The 20859-nt window shown below is 29.1% G+C and overlaps 1 protein-coding gene across 3 annotated transcripts in view; it reads left to right on the top strand.

Moving 5' to 3' along the window:
* The window catches only part of LOC142318092 (uncharacterized), a 127522-nt gene that overhangs the window by 10700 nt on the left and 95963 nt on the right, over positions 1–20859 (top strand). The gene's annotated exons all lie outside the window — the stretch shown is intronic.

The following is a 20859-nucleotide window of genomic DNA, read 5'->3' as shown; positions in this document are numbered from 1 at the left end:
AGTAAAAGATGGATTTCGATACATTCTACTATGCTGTGATTCACTCAGTCCTCTTTAAGCATATTCTGTCATATTCTCATGCACCGAATAATTTCATAGCTTTTTGTGTCTGTTTATGTTAGAAACTGGAGTACATGTTTCAGTTTTTGTTATTATTGAGCAAAATGTTATTTATTCTAACTGGACTGTATGTGCTTTGTGAATTATCAGCTGAAGACAGTTTAGCAGAATGAGTAGTTGACAGTTATCGAGAATAAGCTTCATTAGTTTAATTCAAGTGGATTGCCATGAAAGTCATCAGTGAGAGGCAGTTTCTGAGAAATTTTCTTCTGTTAACTGGGTTTTGGGCGTGATGGATTAAAGATAGATAGTTTGTCAGCTGCTAATATTCCAGTATGACCCTTGAGTTATTGCTGCATGGCGGTTGTGCAGTCACATTCTCATTGATTTTGTATATTATACAATATTACATAATAAGTTTAATTTAGCTCATGGAATTGGCATTTTATGTGATAATGTGACCAAAATTAAGAAACTTCTCAAATTCTTAGTCAGTTAGACTTTTATTTGAGTTTTATAATAATTTGTATTTCTTCTCACTTATTCAAGAGCCCTTTACTTTCCCTTTTGATTCGAATGTGTAATTTATTTATTTTTGTATTCATCTATTTTTGTTTATTACTTTATCATACATAATTTATTTTACTACATTTTAGGATTTTTACTTCAGTTTCACTTTCAGCAGTTTTTTGTTTCACATTCTCAAGTTGAATATATAACTAAAAATTATTAGAGATATACAATCTTTGCTTCTTTTTATTATTGTTTTACAAGTCTTTGTAAATGGTTTTTGAACCTTATATAATAATTTATTTTAAATTTATAAATATGCATGTTTTATTTGCACCTATTATGATGAATTATTTTCATTTTTTTATTAAACATATTAAATTATATATGTAAAAAATGTCCTGTAGAACCATTTTATTCTTTATACATTTTTGTAAAATGGAATTGATACATTTTTTTAAGTTTTAATTTTGCTTACATCATCCCAAAAATGTCAAAATTTGAACATTAGTTCTAAAAGAACTAATGATTGATGAAGAATCCTTCATTATGATTATTTTGTTTTTTTTTTTACATTAAATTTGTTTTGAGAATGTTTTTCTCAGTTTAAAAACTTTTAATAATTTTTGATCAGCATGATGATATTTGAAATTTTTTGCCATTACATTTTACAACTTATACAGATAATTCTGTTCATTTGATTTGGGAATGTTTTGCAATTGTTTTGTTTTTTATATGATTATATTTTACTATTTACCTATACATTATCAAATTTACTTAGAAGGAAATGTTCTTTTAGTATGATTTCTACTATAACTTTTTGTAAATATTAGTTATATGTAAATTTTAGAAAATGTGGTTTATCATCTTGCAAACTGGACAAAACTTGTTTTATTTCCCCAGACTTGATATTTCTTGAACTTAAATATTATTTTCTGAATCGCTTCTTTATATTTGGCTTATGTATTCAATTGTGTTTGAATCAACAGTTTCTTTAAAAATAATATAAACTTTTCTAACAAGTAATATTTTTATAATTTTGTGGTAATTTTCACTTGTTGCCAGTTTTGTGAAAGAAAATAATTTCTTGTGGGGTTTTTACTCCTTTTAATTCAATAACAAAAAAGATTTATGTAACAAAGAAATAATTTTTTTAAACATATAACATTAACAAATTATAATATTCTTCAAGATAGTAGAAAATAAAGCTTGCTGTTTAAGATATATTTTTGTGAACCACTTGATAAAAAGAATATATACCTCATTTAACTCTGTACATTTTTGTTATTTTTAAATTGAAAATTATTTAAAAAGAGCATGTAATTGCAAACATACTAAAAGTACCACATTTTCTGCTTGTTTTTCCAGTAATGGAATTTCTATGTTACATAGTCATTAAATGATGGTGTAAAAAATTATGAAGTATATTTCCTTAATGTGCTGTGTTTTTTATTTGAGTATTTTTTTATCTGCTGACCAATCAATATGGCAGCCTTTTTCAAAAAAATTATTTTTTGGTTTTTCGTAAAGGAAGAAATTTTTACATCTAACAATTTGTTTTAACAAAACATTAAAGTGTATACATACTTCAGTGCTTTCATTTAATAATAGGATGAAAAGGTTCATGAAGGAAAAAAAAGAATTTTGGCCTTCTTGTTAGAGTAGTCACTTCACAGTTAACGTAGAACACAGTACAGACTTTATAGTTATCTGTACTGTCACACTACTGATTTGCTGTGGAGTACTATGAATTGAATGTTCCTTTTTAATAAATGACCCAAATTGCCAGCAGCTGGAAATCATTTTTTCTCATAACACTTTTCTGATTTCTTTTACTGAAATTAAACAATTAACTATTAATTAAATAAATTGTAAAAAATGGGTTGATGGAAAAACATTTCTACCTTTAAAAAGAAATTAAAACATTTTGAATTTTAATGTTGTGATATTATACTGATCATCAGAAAAACTTTAAACACTGTAACATTAATTTTTTATATAAATTTATAGAACATTAAAAATGCACAACTGAGAACATTACATAATGTTAGTAATTGCTACAACAGTTACTTATTTACAATTCTTCAATGATAAAGTTTTTCTTTAATGATGAATACTATAATCTGATATTTTTTTAATTTTAATTACATAATTCTTATGAAATTGTGATTGTGAGAGCACTTGTCAGTATATAGTAATAATATTAGTACTTCTTTACTTTATAACTTGCTACGTGAGGAGGCTATCTAGTAGTAGTATTTACTGAGAATTAATCTTTTTTTTGTAAGAACTATGCATAGTTGAATAGAAGTAGTGCATAAACTTATTTATAGATACCATATGGTCAGTGAAAGTTATTCTCAAGTTATGTTATCTGTTATGAACAGTGCACTGCTGCAGTTATGATTACTCTTCATCCAGCATTCATTGATAATTCATCAATTCTCTAAAAAAAAAATAAAACTACTGGTAATTGGGCTGTAATTTGAATTTTTTGTTTTAATTTGTAGCTACCATTATTTGTACTATTTTCTGTATTCTCTTAACACAAGTGTGAAACAGCTATTCATATGTAACACAATAGTATGATTGTGAATTATTATTGGAAGTTTTTTTATTTAATGGAAAATAATTAAAACAGATAAAAAAATGAAATTCAAGATTTTTTATGATTCAGATTGAATGTATTGTAGTAATTACAAAGCATTCGTGTACTAATCAGTGCTTTGCAGCTTACATATATTATTACAATTTTTTATTAGTAAGGTTAGTAAGTTTTTATGTAGTGTTACTTTGATTGAAACATTAAATTCTTAATGTTAAAAAATGATTAATATTTTCAATAATTGTATTTCTTCAAAAAAGTTGATAATTTCATGAGAAATTTATAGTAATTTTGCTTTGTGTTGTCATGTAATTTTTCAAAACAAAGAATTTTTTCAAAAATTTCTCTTTCAGGCTCTGGAACAAGATGGAGAATGTGAATTCGATGCTTTTGGCAAAAATGTTGCTTTGCAACTGAAAAAGCTTTCTTTACAAGATGCTTTGGAACTGCAGATTCAAATTCTGTCATTAATTTCTAAAAGACGGTTGTGTTCCATTGTGAAAAATAAACCATGAGCACCCATTTTTATGATTTTGTTTTCAGTTAATTGATAAATACTTAAGGAAGTGGTAATTCAAATGTCATCTCGTAGAGGATGTTTTTGATTTATTAAAAAAACCAACAAAATGTTGTTAACAATTATTTTATGTTAATTCTCTTTAAGATCCTGGCTGTTGATGAAATTAAAATTCATTTGCTATTGAATTATTATGACGACAAATACAAGTTATGTCTTTAATGTATGGTATAATAAATAATTTTCTCATTGGTCTTAGTAATATTTATCTGTAGATTTCTTTTTTAACTGCATGTTAGAATAGTGGGAGTTTTTGTAAAATAAAAAAAACAATTGTTTTTTAATTCAGTTGTTTATTAAATTAATCTATTTATTGTTTGTTTTATAAACATTCAGTACTATCATTTTATTTCCATTTTCTTTTTGCATGTGCTCACACATCTGTTTACTACATGCACAATACTTGCATCTTAATTAATCCATTTATGATTGTTGTAATTGGCATTTTACAAAAGACTTGAATACTTTATAACAATTATTCAGTCTTTATATCAAATTAGCTTAAAAGATTGCTTTACATTTTTTTTGTATAATGAGGGCTTTAAAAATATCTTTAATAGCCAGAATTTATTTATAGGAGGTTATGCTGAGGGCAAATAAACATAAATCTTGATTTCTTATATATGTATGTGTTACTAGTAGACCTGGCAATGCTTTGCTATTGCTAGATCTGAGTATATATAGATTAAATGAACACAATTGAAAGTTTGATAAAACATTAAAAAGCTGAACATTACGGAACTTCACAAAATTTAATCTTCACTTTATAAAAGTCAAAATGTAAATAAATCCAGTTGGCAAAACAGCAGCACTACCTATTGGATTTAATTCAAACCACTCCCTAAACACAGTAGTTGGTGGAAAATAATTTTTTAACGAAAAGCTGTATGGCTGTAAAATCATCACAATTAATACTGAACATTAAGAAACTTAGAAAACATTATGGAACTTCACTTTATAAAAGTCAGAATTTAAATAAATCCAAACCTCAAAACAGCACTACCAATCGGATTTAATTCAAACTACTCTCTAAACACTGTAGTTGGTTCAAAATACCCCTAACTTTCTTTTTACTGGTCAGATCAAGGATTTCAGTAGCTTTAAAACTTCTTCGGAATGCGGACCAGTTTGTAAAAATCCACATGTAAATCGGTCCAGTAGTTTTTTAGCCAATAGCGGACACACATATGAACATTGCCTTTTTTATATATATGTATATATATATATATAGATAAGAAGAAAGTCTGTTTGTATAGTTGTTTGTTTCTTAAATATCTCGACACCAGCACCACCTGGTGGGTATAGTTTTTGCAAAAATTTTTCTTTTCATGTAACATATGTATTTCGAATATGAGCCAAATCGGTCCATAAATACAATTTTTCTAAATATCTCAATCCCAGTGGGTCCATTTTTTGCAAACATTTTCCCATAACTAATATATATTCTGAATATGAGCCAAATCGGACCATAAATGCAATTTTTCAAAATATCTTGTCCCCAGTGCCACCAAGCGGGTCCAAACTAATTCAGAAACCTTCATGGGCATGTGCACAACAACTCACCAAAGTTTCATTACAATTGGATGAATGGTGTTGAAATGCATACAGGACAAACATTCATTATTATATATATAGATTTAAATCTAATTTACTTAGGGTTTTTTTTTTATTTTCAGTATTATGATATTAGCTGTTACGATTATTAACTACTAAAAGTCAATAGGGTTCTATTACCCTTCCAAAAGAAAACTATATCCGATATTGTTTAATTTTGGAAATGTACAGGGACACTTTCAACCATTGATAAGTAATTCTTGCTTCAAAATGTTTTGTTTTCATGATTCTTTCTTTGAAATATTAAATAGCAGGTATAACAGTCATTCAGGAAACCAAGACATAACCAATTTCTTCAAACTGAAAGTAGTTGAGAATATCTATTTATAATTAAGAATATCTTTAAACTGTAAATTTATTGTTTTGCTCATGACTAATTAGTGTACTTATAAGTGTATGTGGTGGTTACGTAATTTGGTAGGAAGCAAAGTTGAGTATATATTTTACTGAGTTGAGTATATATTTTTTTTTTTAGTTTTTTGATACACAAATATTCAGATTATCCTAAAATATGTGGTTTAGGTAGTTTACTGATAATTAATTTATAAATTCTTTTGTAAAATCTTTAGGAAATGATTATATTAGCTCTTTTTTAATTTAACTATTAAAATACAACTTTTTGTGAAAATAAGTGTAAAATTTTGGGTAGCAAGGTAGTGTTGTCCTGCAGCAGTGAGTACCTAACTGAATGGTAGAAACAGTTTCGAGAAGGCTGTGAAGACATTAAGGATGACAAAGGGTAGTAACATAATAATATCACTACTTATGTATACACTAATAATGTACTAAAAACCGAAAAAATATTAACAAAATAAAGGATTCTGAGATCAGTAATTGTTGAATCAAATTGTTATTTGAGAAGTTGCTAGAGACACGGGATTCTTTAAAATTCTTGTGAAATAATTTTGACTCACATTTTAGGTATGAAATGAAGAGCAGAAAAATTGTTTCAGAACTGTTGAATTTTCATCAAAAGTAACATTGCAAAACAATTGTTAACTGACATCGCTGAAGACTCTGAATTACTCAAACGTATCTTTACAGGTAATGAAACATGGATGAACAGTTAGGATATTGTAATGAAGGTTCAGTCATCCCTATATAAACTTCCTGAAAAACCAAGATAAAAAAAAAAGCGCGCTATGTTCAATCAAATGTTAAGGTTCTCCTTACTGTGTTTTTATATTAACAATGTTGCCTTCCAGTATGAATTCTTATCACAATGATGTATTGTTAACAAACAATATTACCTAGCAGTTTTATGTTGTTTATGTGAGGTAATCCATAGAAAATGGCCTTAAATATGGACAAACAGTTCTGAATTTGCTCTACAATAACGCTCCAGCTCACGCTTAATTATTAATTCATGATTATTTATGTAGAAATAACGTAATACTGATGCCACGGTGTCCATATTCTTCAAACATAGCACCCTGCGACTTTTTCTTATATCCATTGAATAAGAGAACACTTAGTGAACAACTATTTGTGATGTTAATGAAATAAAAAAAAAAAATTGCTAACTTAACTTGAGTATACCTAAAATTGCTTTTCACGAATGTTTTGAGGATCGGAATAAATGTGCTGTATTTCTGGGGAACTACTTTGAAAGAGACAATATCAGTATAAAAGAATAAATAGAATTCTTTTAATAAAAAAGTATCAGTATTTTTTGATGCCACCTCATATGATAAAATTTCCAGAAAATTGTTAAACCATTTTTAAAAAATTAGATTTTTCCTACCTTTGTGGTAAACTATCCCTAATAAACTTAAAAAAAAATGGTTGGAGATAATGGAGAAAAGTATACTCATAATCCAGATTTCATAAAAATTGTAAAACTGCTCTGGCTGCAGCTGTGATCAGACAGTTGGATATAGCATTGTTAAAACGTTTCCGAACTTAGTGTTTCTTAAAATAGATTTCCCAGCGAAAATCTCGAAATTGAATTTTTTGTGATCATATATCTCTTTCTATACACTGCGTTATGTATACATATATGTGTGTGATAAGTAAAAATAGAGTTTTTACAGAATGATTTCAAATTGTATGGCAATCTCTCAGCAGATGATTCTATAACAAAAATTAAGAAAAAAAAAGTTCATATAAACTTGATCAGAAAATGGTTTGCTGGCAGGTTTCAGCTTGTGAGACATTTAGCTCAATTTTCTGCTGCCTCTATAAAATTAAAGCCTACTAAAATTCTTGGTGTATAAATTGAGGGGTAAATTTGGTGCTTCCATTTGGTTTTTGATCTAAAAAATTGAATAAAAGTGGTCCCAGACCTCTATTTCACTTAGATTGTAAGAAACACATTTTTATTTTTTAAATATATTTTTTATTCATTTTTTTCTGTTATTGATAAGTTTTCTATTTTATTTGTTTTAATTTACATTATGTTCAAATGGTGATGAAAATTATTCTGTTTAAAATCATATCACTTTTCTGACCAAGTTTGTGTTTTGTTTCTAATTAAAGTTTAACTTTTCAAATTTGTGTTTAATTTTAATAGACATTATTTGAGATAATTTTCACGTAATTAAGTTCTCTACAAAGATAACTAGAAATTTTGATTTTTTTATTGGTAAATCAACAAAGTTATTTTATTCCAAACTGAAAATAGTGTATTTTCAGACAAATCCTTTTTGTGTTTACCCCATTTTTCTTAAAACCTAATTCAGATAAAGATCTGGGATCACTTTTATCCAATTTCTTAGATCAAAACCATGAGGAAGCACCAAATTTACTCTTCAATTTGTACCCCAAAAATTTTAGTATGGTTTAATTTCACGAGGGAGCATAAAACAGGGCTTAAACGTTTTGTGAACCAAAACTCATCAACATACTATTTGCTGACCTAATTAATATGAACTTATTTTTGGCCGTGGAATCATCTGCCTAGAGCCTAGAGATTTCCATGCAATTTGCAATCACTTGTATATTAAACATGGTCCTTTTACGGGGGGGGGGGGGGGTATACAAAAAGTAATGATAAAAACACTCTACAGAAAAAAAAAAAATTTATTCAGTCTTCCAAATCTACATGCTGTTTATTAAATTAACTCTCCCCTCAGTTCTAATACAATTTTCCCACCATTCCTGCCACTTCAAAAAAAAAATTAAACACAAACGCCAGGCCATCTTTCTTGAGATCTTTCAGCACGCCTCCACAGCTTTGATGGCCTGGTGATTGATCTTGAATTTCCATCCCCTGAGTGTGGAAACTTGACTTCAGGAAACACCCAGAAGTCACAAGGGGCCAAATCTGGACTGTACAGTGGATGGGGTGCAGTTGCAATGCAGCAAGCATTCAAGAAATCAATAACAGTGTGAGCGACGTGGGGCCATGCATTGTCATGATGCAGTAAAATTTTGTCAGTGTTCTTGTGCGGCTGTTTTTTCTTAAAGTGATCCAATGATCATGATCAAATCCGATTTGTAATAATCTGCCGTGATCATCTGACCTTGAGGGACAGCATGTTGTACAAAAAACCCTCAGAATTGAAGTAGATTATCATCATAACGTTACTGGTGCTGCGACTTATCTTTGCTTTTTTCAGAGGTGGCGACTGCGCCCTTTTCCATTGAGAACTTCGTTATTTCAGTTCCAGATCATAGTGGTTCAGCCAAGATTCATCTACAGTTATGATTAGTTTCATTTCTTCATTTGCTTTCCCACCAAACCGTGATCAGGTCTTGACACGGAGACACGATGTTGCATTTGCTCTGGTGTGAGCAGGCGTGACACCCATCTGCAAGACCCATGTAGCATAGCCAAATCATCATGAAAAATCAAAAATTCGCTACTAACTGAAATGTCTAGACATTTGGCATGTTTCCTAATGGTAATTCATCATTCTTTGCGGACGATAGCAGAAGCTGTATTCTTTACAACCTCGGTGCGAGATGTTGAACAGAGCCCCTCGTGTGGCTCATTGGCCACATATGCGTCATTGGTACATATGCGTCTTTTCGGTTCTTCCCTAGTTTGTTTCATTAAAAATTTTGCATTACAGTGTTGCTCTATCTTTTTATCCATGCTGGACATGGTAGGCAAATATCTAACACACGTTATGCAAATCATTTCATACATCCACTCACTGGACTGATTGACTTGAAACTAATTGTTATAGATGGCTAAAAGAATGGGATACATGATAGTATGCAGTATTACCTCCCGTCACAACACATTTTCCCTCAGGGTCACTATTATCATTTTTGAAGAACAGCCCTCATATGTGTTATTTTTAATATTTTCAATTTATTTGAATAAAACCTGTAGCTGTACAGTTATCCCATTTATCGTCTGTTTCTGTTGTGCCCTTCAATGTTTCATAACTTTATTTGGAGATACATTAAAAAGTTAGCTTATAAGTATATTTAACAACAGTTTTATTTACTTCCTTCAGTTCTTAAACAGTTTTTATAAGGATGGTTTCATAATGACAATTATTAAAAGAAAATGCTAATTCATTTTTGTAAACGTAGGAAATCTTTTTATATTTTATTGAATTGTATGTTAACAACAGAGTAGAAAAGGCCTATGAAAGAAAAACAATTTATATTAAAGAGTTAATTAAATGGTGAGAATCTCAGCTATCTGTTAGTAGAGTATGTATACTGTTTCCTTGCATAAGTGTACAGCTTTATGCAGATCTTGTATTAAGTTTTTGTATTTTTTTGCAGTAAATGATCAAGATCACCAGCAATTTCAGAATTCTTTAGATTTATCCTTAACCTTCTATCCTTAACTGAAATTATTAAATTATGTATTTTTTGTAATACTATTGTTAAACTCATAGTTATACAAAAAAAAAATCATAGTTAATGTACAAAACAAATTCCTACTTTTTCAACATCTCTAAATAAAATAAAACGAAAACTGACTACCTTATTTGTCATAGTGGTGTTTTAAATTGTATGTTCAGGTGTATTATATTTTTTTTTAGATTTCATGATAATTTCTTTAATGTAATAGTATTTATGTCTCCTATTATGAGATAACCTTTTTCTTCATTGATTTTATTTCATCATTGATAAGAACCATGATGGTCTTCAGGTTCATCTGATGTTGAATATGATTGAAGGTTTTTATTCTTCATATACAGTCTACAAACTAAACCAGAACTAAGATTATAAAATAGTAGTAAAAAAGTAGCAGCCCAATTTTGTGGCAGAAGTTGTAAAATTTTCAAGAGTAGTCGTATGAACATCATCACCAAAGCTCATTTAGTTTGGATTAGCAGTTCATGTTGTATATCTGTTTTTGTGAAAGTATGTTTGTACCTATTGTTGGGTTTTAAAAATTGAAACAACTGTGAACATGAAGTTTTTTTTTTACTCAGAAATTATTACAGAAAGATTTGAAATGGTAAAACAAGCAATGGCAATGTAGCTATGTCTTGTTTGCATTTGTTCAAGCAGTTTGTTTGTTTTTGAGATGGTTAGATGTCATTTGATAAGACTGTGATTGTTGTGATGATAAGACAGGGAGAAAACCAGTAACCAGCTGTAGCAATGAACTGTTGAATGCATGTGAGAATTACTGAATGCTGTCTACCATGTGTAAATTACTGCTGCTTTTACCAAGATGGTCTGAAATTTTATTGAATTGAATCTGTCGTGTGCAATCGCATTTTCATAAAACCAACCATTGGTTCCTGCTTCACCACAATGCACACCAGCTCACACAGTCATCATTATACAGCAATTTTTGGTCAAACACCAGGAGAGAGTGCTGAACAATCCTCTACATTCAGAGTTTGCTGTCTGCCCCTGCAGACTATTTTCTATATCATGAAAGGGGAATGATATGACTTGGTAGATGCCATAGAAGAAACTGTTACAAGCGCTCTAAAGGCAGTCCCAAAAAAAAGGTTTTTCTAGGGCTTATAACTAATCCAAATGTTGTATCATGTTGAAGCGAGACTATGTGGATGCTTAAATATGAATAAAAATTTATATTCTTCTGCTGTTATTTTTATAGCTTCTACCCTGGAACCTTTTATATAGTTTGTGTATATATAAAACCAGACGTGAATGAAACTGAAAGTTTCAGTTATAGTATATGAAAGTCTAATAAAACTTTCATGACCGAACATTCTTCTTCTTATTATTATTATTATTTTATTATTAAGCTAATTATTGTATATCAAGGTTACGTAAGTCTTTAAGGGATTATTTTTATGTTTTAAGTTTCCACATGACCATTATTTGGTGGCTGATCAAATCAGTACCCACATATTATGTTAATCATAATTTATAGTCTTATATGATGTTGGTTCCTATTTATTATCTGTTAAACATTTACACTTTTTCTAATTTTACATTTAAAAAATTAAAAAAAAACTGCAGATGGCACAAATGAGTTTGTTATGGATTTAATAAATCTCTATTGAGGTCCTACATACACTACGTTAATATAAATAACTTACATATCTTGTGTTTTGGCCATTTTACATCATTTTCTTTTCAATTGTTAAAAGAGTTTTACACTATTTTTACATAAATTATGTCATATATTTTATGCATTTTAATAAACCTTACATTAGTGTGTATGAACCAACTTGATTTGGAATCTTAATTTTGATGGCAATTTTGAAGTGAACCTGATGGCTGATCACAGCCATTCATGTATTTTTGTAATCCTCTAATGATGCTTAATCCAAATCCAAATTTAAAATCTAAGACAAGTATTGAAACAAATATAGTTACGTGCAGATTAATTGGAACACGGGGAATTTTTTGTTTATTTCTATATAGTGGCTACACTGCTTGATTACACCCATTCTTTAAGTTGTCTTTGTTATGTGTTATTATTCTTTGGTTATTTAGCAATTTTCATGTTATAAATAGTGTTTTGTGAAAGTATATTTCATTTTTATTATAAAATCATATTTTTATATTTTTTGTTCTGTGTGGTTTGAATAGATAATGGACATAACTCCAAGAAAGCGTTCGAAAATTGTTTCTTTTTCTGAGAATATCAATATGACAACGATAAATAGCTTCTGATTTGTGATGTGTTAGACTAGTGACAGTGAATTGTACTTTAAAACAATTTAGAAAAACTGATGTAAAATGTAGCCATAAAAGAAAACTACTCCAACACAGAATCAGTTATTAATGAGAAAAAGTAAACTTGGTCTAAAATTATATGCTGTGTCTTAAACCAAGAATTAACAACCATTGGAATAGATTTCCATGGACAACTGTAAGATGCCGACTTCTTGCAACTGGATGACAAGTTTGTCGGCCAGCTAAAAAGCAGCTTTTAACACCAGCAATGTCCAAAAAAAGGCTCTTGTGGGCTAAAGAACATGCTAACTGGACCAAAGAAGACTGGAAAATGTTATGTTTTCTGATGAATCTCATTTTTATGTTCAGTGGAAAATGGTTCAAATAGTACGCTAGAAAAGCATCAGATGAAAATACATCACTGGTTCATATCTAACAATTAGTTAAACATCTCCAAAAAAAATGTTTTGGGGTTGTTTCATATTTTAAGGTCCTTGTTCATTACTTCTAGTAGATGATTTGTTGAAAAGTGATGAGTATATCAAGATTTGGAAGTAAAGGGTTGTGACACAGCTTCAAAAAAATTACGTAAGGCAAAATAGTGTTCCAACAAGATTTAGTGCCATGACATTCTGACAAAAAAATTGGATAAAGTTTGTGAAGTATGAAATATTAAAGTTGCTTAACTAGGAATTATTTAATGCTGAAAAATACACTTTGTTTTTTGTATATCTCAGTAGACTTTAGATATAAAGTAAGTTTAATTTGTTAAATTGGTTTATTTGAAAATTGTGTTTTGTTTAGTGGTAGTTAAAACAGAAATTTCCTTGGTGAATTTATATAGTCTTTGGACTTGTAAGAAACACATGAATAATGTGTTATGAGTATACATTATTAATTGAACTCTCTACATTATTAAATGAACATTATTAATTGAAAAGCAATTCTAATAATGCTTACTTAACATTGAGCCTAAGAACAGCTATTATTAAATAGCTGATCAGTGATAGTGCTGACAACTATCCCAGTATTGATATTTTTATACAAAATTTCTATGGTTGATTTTTAGCATGTTGAGTATTTTAGCTTACATCATTATCTTATAAATATATTTAGCCACCATTTTATTCCAATAAATACTGCTGTAAAATAAAGTAGAATATGTTTACAGTACTAATAAAATAGTTGTGGTGGGGGGGGGATTTGAGTTATTTTCAAAGATACTGATGTTCTATAAATGTAAAAATGGCAGATTCAAGGATAGAAACCAAAGAAATCAGAAGAATTCAGAGTTCATCAAATAAGGGCCAATTTGATGACATATCCCTTTCATAATTATACTAATTCGTTTTTGTGAAAAGGAATTTTTAAAAAAAAAAATAATTTTCTGTAACTTATTAGATTCTCTGAGGGTATATCAAAACTGATGATGGGCTGATAATAACCAAAATTAGCAGTTTTTGGTGTAGACAATGAAAGTGACAAAAAACAAAATCTTGAATTCAATACACAATTAAAGTGTATCATAATTTTTCTAAAGAGTACAGAGTAACCATTTTATGTGGCCTTTTTGTAAAAACCAATATAATTTATGTTCATTTGCACTAATTTTTTTGGTCTCTCTGGTTTAGTTGAATATTGTTTCTAATTTAAATTGCCAGACTTTATTTTAGTTAAAGACAAGGAAAATTTTCAAAAAATTAAAAAAAATTGTTATTTTTAAATACTTTTTAAATCTACTTCTATTATGTTTTGTTTTAATAATAATTCAATGTAACAAAAACTAAGGAATGTTTTCCTGTTCAGGAGCTGCGTACACTCCACTACCCCAGAAATGAAAAGGTATATTTGACTAAGTTTGCAGTGGATTTATTTGTATTCCCCTATTTTCATTTCGGCTTGTTATGTTAATGACTCGCTAGATTTCACAACTGCTTTTCAGGAAAAAGTAAGCTGCACAGCACTGAAATATTAAAATTAATTGAATTAAATAGAAATATTTGTAATTTTTTTAAGGTAATTTAATTAATTTTTTATTTATTTATTCTCTTTATTATTGATCAGTTGTAAAATCACAGGTTGATGTTATTTTATCTACTGCTCTTTCTTATAAGAAAAATTATATTAATTATTTTACTATTATTATATTAGTTATTATTATTGATCTGTGATTTAAAGAGCTTAGCATATTACAAATTCTTTAATATTTGACAAGTATTTTAGTCATGATACATTTGATGTCTCATGTCTACATGAACAGTGCAAATCTATATGCCAACCTCTTCAGTAAAAGATTTAAAGGTAGGTAGAACATATGAAGCGGTACATATTGTAATTGAACAATTAAAGAAATAGAAGTGATAATAATGGGAGATTAGAATGACATACCAGTGGAAGGTTAAGAAGGGAAGTAATTGGAGAGAATAGGCAGAACAGATTAAAGAGAAACAGAATTTTGGCGTACATTTTCGCCAGATTGGCGTACAGAATTTTGTACCCAGTTTATATTGATTAAACAACTTTTTTTTTTTAAATCATAAAAGAGATATGATTTAAAATTGTAGTTTGTAAAGCACATCCTGGAGTCAGATTTTATCCTGATCACAGTTTGGAAATGATGAAATATTGGTTGAAGTCTGAGAAACCAAAGAAAGAGAATGTAAAGTTAAAATATGAACAAAAGTTAGGTTCCATTCTAGTAGTTTCCAGAGAATTAGATTCCTAGAAACTTATTTCTGGTATAAATTTGCACATAAAAGCAGGAAAAGGGACTTAGAAAATTAACAATTAGCAGAAAGCCTTAAATAAAGAGAAGTATATGTTAAAACTGATAGATGATCATAGGCAGTATAAAAATGCAAAAATGATTAAGAGAGAGAATTACAGTGTATGAACAAAATGGATTTACTATAAAATAAAAAATAACGTAGAAAACCTTGATGAAGGAAAATGTTAGTGATGTAGAAAAGAAAATAATCATAAAAACACAACTTAGAAAAATAAGAGAACAATTTTCAAAATGATAAAAAAAGTAATATGAAAAATCAAAATGGAAGACTAATGTTAGGAAAGGAAAACAGAATTATTAGGGGTGCAGGAGTATTTAGAAGATCTGTATAAAGAGGAAAACTACATAATAAAGTTTCAGAGGAGTAAAAACAAACTATTGGTGGTTTCACTCACAGTCACCACAGTGATCTGAATTTGAAAAAAATAAGAAAGATTTAAACCAGAATTAAGAACCAGGAATTACTTCAAAATCATCTTGAGTTATAATATTGTGAAATTTTGTATTAAACTGGTCAAGAGTTTTATCAAAATATACAAAATGATTCAAGAGGCTTATGGAAAGGATTCTAAGCCACATAAAAAGCTATCAGTGGTTCAGGTGTTTTAAAAATTGTTGAGAATTTACTGAAGATGATGGTTGTCCAGGCAGGCCTTCAGTGTCAATGAATGTGCCATATTGCTAAGTGAATGATTTATTTAGGTCAAATTGATGTTTAACAGTTAGTAAGATAGCAGAAGAAATGAGTTTCAGTGGTTTCATGTCATGAGATCATCCTAGTTAAAAATTAGGTCTGTAACATATTGCCACCAAGTTCATTCTGAAACTTGAAAAAGTGCAGAAAGACAATCGTGTGGTGATCTTTCAGAAACATTTGAGTCATGCAAATGATGATGATACCCTCTTGATGATGATAGCAACTGATTATGAGACATGGATGTTTGGGTATTATGTGGAAATGAAGTCTGAATTATTGCAAAAGGTTGGAAAATCTTAACCGAAATTGAAAATGCTGTGCAAAAGTCATTCAAACATAAAGGTAATGTTCACAGTCTTTTTTGACTATTAGGTATTTTCACTATGTGTGAATATCTTGCAGGGTAGATCAATCATTCACCATTAATATATGGAATTCTTCAGACATTGAGAGAATGTGAGGAAGAAGAAACTTGAACTTTGGGATGTTAACTCATGACATGTTACTCATGTTACTTCACCATGACAATGTGGCATGCATTATTGCTAATTTGTGAGTTTTATATAAAACATTTGCTTCTGTCATCCTTCACTCACCATACTCTCCGCCCTGCTGACTTTTTTTATTTCCAAAATTAAAGTTTCCATTGAAAGTACCGTAGTATATTTGTGACAGTAGAGCCCATAAAAGAAAATTTAGTGAACATTCTGAAAGCTATTTTGTAAAATGCACTCTAGAGCTGCTTCTCAGACTGGGAGGGAAGCTGCAAAAGTGTGTATAACAAGAAGGAGATTAATTGTAAAATGCTGTGAATGTTTAATTTTTTTTTAACAGACCTAATTGAATATAAGGTATAGTTCTTAGAAGGCAGATTGAAATAAAACAAAGCTATGTTATGTGACATTGTTGGTTTTAAAATACAGCTAATGTAGAATGAAGTAAAATATTGTCAATTTAAAAACAATTTTAATACAATATAGAGAAGGAAAAGCTATTTTTAATTTGTACAGTAATGGATAAATGGTCACTGTATTAGGAGTAGGAGTTTCAAGTTGTAACAGGGAAGGTGTACAGCAAGTATATGGCATGCCTTGTCAATTTTAATTTGTGTGTAGAATAAACATTAAAATAGCCAGAAGCAAATTGAAAATGTGGATGACAAAAGTTAAAACTTTTAAGATTTCAATGATAATAGTGTTATTTGATAGAACAAAGAACGAGATAGAAAATAAATAATGAATGATATGGCTTTATTGCAGGGTTAAAAGACTTAAATGAGAGGCAGTGAAATATGACAGTAATGAGAAGTTAAATATTAAAATAGAGTATCACAGTTTATCAGAAATTCCAGAATATTGTTACTTAACAGTAGGTAAAAAAGTTCAAGAATGTATGAAGCAAAGAAGTAAACAAAAGTAAACTTGCACAAGCTAGGAGAGCTTTTGGTCTAAAATAAACCTGCTTGCATAATACATTTTAGGAATTAGAAACTTTTATAATTTTTTTTTTTTCAAGTAATAGAGTATAAGGCAGCAAACTATAGATGATAGGTAAAAAAAGGAAAGAGAATGAGAGGCTTTTAAAATGTAGTGTTGCAAGTATTGAAAATTACATGAGTTTATTTTATATAAGTTGAATAAAATTAAAACATATTGGAGAATGAGAAAGTTTGGATTAGAATTTTTTTTAAAAATTGATAAGCATGGTGAACCATATATAATAGCATCCTATGAATTTGGTTCTGTAAGAAAGTGTGAAAAAGGTGAAAATTGTAAAGAAAGACAAAGATAAACATTTTGCTTAACGCATCTTATTAATAACATAATTAATGAATTTACCCCAAGTTGTGATACAGAAAGAAAAATGCCTTTTTGTGAAGAAGATATTTTTGGAAGTAACCTTATCGTCAATTTTTTTAAAAGAATAAATCAACAAATAATTTCCAAGTTTTTGCATGAGAATATGGAATAGACATTTGTTTGATTATTGAAACAATGCAAGACCATAAAGAACATCCTGAGAGTAAAACGAGTGTTTTAAATAAGGAAGTAGTCATACTGCACCATGATGTAAGGGGTTTTCAAAACTTAGTTTTGAGTTTGTTGTTTAATGGAGCACATCAAAGTGTTACATAATGTAGGATGATTGAAGAAGATAATACAGTTAATAAGAAGATAATAAAGAAGGAGGATGTTAGCCTCCTTCTTTACAGTAGTTGAATTAGTCAAGAATGTAGTAAAATGTGTTATGTTATATGTGAACAATCACTATTGAATTTTAGAGCAGTTCATTTGTGAATTTCTGTGGTAAGGTTGGTTGTATTGATTACTCTTCATTATTTTGAATGTTGTAGGAACTCATATTTAATGAAGTTTATGTTAATTAAGCTCAGGGTTCAGATAATTAATAGCAGATTTAAGTACATGTTTCATTTGACTTTTTTAAATAGGGCAAGAAGCATAATATATTTTAGAATCTTTAAATGATGTGTACATTTGTATCATTTCTTCTTGTTTAAATTTTAACATTTTTGCTTTTATAAATTTGTTTTATTCAGCGTCTTCATGAGTTAGTTAATCTTTCATCACCTCTGCTTATATAATTAATTGATTGTTTTTTTCATTGTATGTAATATTTTTCCTATCAGATCTAGTATTGGTTCCCCTACATTTTTGATTATAGACCACTGTAATATTTACTTTCTTCAGTTTTCCTTGCATTATTTTCAAAATTATATTTAATTCTGTTCATTTTTTTACATTCTTTTCTGATGTTACTGTTTTTTTCTGTCTTTTACTCACGGTCATTGTAGAATTGTTAATATCCTAATTATGTTAGGTTTAAAAGTGCACATGTAATTAAATTGTAATAAAGATAAATTAATTTCATTACTCTTTTGTAATAATGTGGTTCATTCCTACTATTTTATGGTATGCAATGTTATTGCATCTTATCATTATTATATATGTTATTGCATCAACTTAAATACTTTGGAACCACACTTATTCCCAGATTTCAATTTTGGTTGGAGGTTACACAAGCTGAAATCATGAGAAAATATTTATTTATTTGTTTGTAAGCTTATGCCCTGTTATATCCTGACCCCTGTAGAGGACACTCGTCTTGTGCCAGTCCTGGTTGCCACACCACCCCCTCCTTTCTTAGCCGTGATGGGCTTTACCAGAAGTCATCTTTTAGACACTCTAACCTTGATCACAACATAGTCATCAGTTTGGCCTCTGTAAGGATGCCACTGATGCAAATGCCTGGGCAATTATTGCGTGATTGGAATTTGAACCTGGGACGTCCAGATGAAAAGCCGAGACACTACTACTGTGCCACGGAAATTGGTGGAGATCTTTGAACATTATATTACATCAAGTTACAGCATGAAATAATAGTAGCAGGTTAGATAATTGAAATCTAGAAATGGATAATCTAGGGTTATTTGTAATAGGAATTGGTGAAGTAATATTGAAATTACCATTTTAGGTTAAGAGAGTAACAGGATAATCTTTTTATAAAATCCATTAATGGAAACACAAATCTTTAGAAATACTTATGAATTATAGCTTAGTAGCTTAGCATAATAGTTTGTAAATAAAAGAGCACGGTTAGAAAATTATTTTAATGAGGATAGGTTTTTAATCTAGCTTTTTAGCAAAGCCTAGCACAAATGCAGCAGCTTGTAGTGAATTTCTTCAGCACAGGATGACAAGGTAGAAAGATTTGTGAATAAATGGTTGAGTTAAATAAAAAGTAAATTTTTAAGAGGAGATGAAGATTAAATGGTTGTAGAAGATCACTTCAGAGTAAAAGAAGGTTAGAATGGGAAGTAGTTGAAAAATTTAAACTGAACCCAACATTCTATGATTTAGAAATTTGTTCTGAGATAGGTCTCTTGCACTATGATCATTTCCATTCTCCTGTATCTCAGCTAAACTTTTAAGATCTTGATATTTCCTATTTCCTTTTATAGTTTCTTCTTGCCTCTCTGTTTTGTCTATGCTTCCAATTCTATTAGCTCTATTTTAACCTATCCTTCTCTAAAGATATGTCCCAGTCAGTTAGCTTTGCTATTCTGAATTATTCTTATTTAGCTTATATTATTATTCACTCTCCTCATTACTGGTTCATTTTTCACTTTTTCTACCATTTAATCTTTTCCAATCTCATCCATGCTCACATATTCTAATGTCTCCAGATTTTCTTTATCTTATTCTTCACAAAATACAAATACTTATTCTATACAAAAGTATAAGATGTAAAAGTTAAGATTAGTACTCCTACTGTAACACTTAATAAGATTTTCAACTCTTATTTCATGTTACTATATATAATAAGTGCTTCTTTCTGTTAAATATTTTCTTATCCATTCCTTTTCTTTTATTACTTGCTCAGTTCTTGCCATTCTAGCTGATGTTCATTGGTCTTATGTTTGTTATCCTCACCACTCTATTTCTAACATTTATTTTCATTCCATATTCTGTCATAGTGTCTTCTGATTGTGAAATTATCTGTTGAGTTTCTTCAGGTGGTTTTTTTCTTTAAAAAAACATTCAATATTACCTATTAAACAAATTTGTGGTAGACAGTACTTTTGCTCTAAGAAGAGAAGTAGAACTGAATTTTTTTTACTTCATTTTTATGCCATTTTTTGATTTAGGTACAGTTCTTTAATTAATCTTATATCTTTTCAATCCTTTGTGGTGTATTAATATTTCATACTAGTTTATCTCATCTGACACAGTCAGATCCTTCTTCCATTTATATATATATAAAAAGTAACTCTAAAAGTAATATATATACCAAAGTGTGGTGTAGATCAAATTATTGAAAAAGGACTTAAACATTCAGAATTTTACATGAAGTTCTGTTAGTATTAGCATACTTCCTTTTTATAAATTACAAAAGAAGATATGCATGGGTAGGTTAGAAGTTACGGGGAACTATCAGATAGAGTTTAATGATTTGGTTTAGATTTTAAAAAA

Source organism: Lycorma delicatula, chromosome 1, assembly GCF_047948215.1.
Source record: "Lycorma delicatula isolate Av1 chromosome 1, ASM4794821v1, whole genome shotgun sequence".
NCBI lineage: Eukaryota > Metazoa > Arthropoda > Insecta > Hemiptera > Fulgoridae > Lycorma > Lycorma delicatula.
Note: the sequence above shows the minus strand (reverse complement) of the source record. Positions and strands in the feature narration are given on the sequence as shown.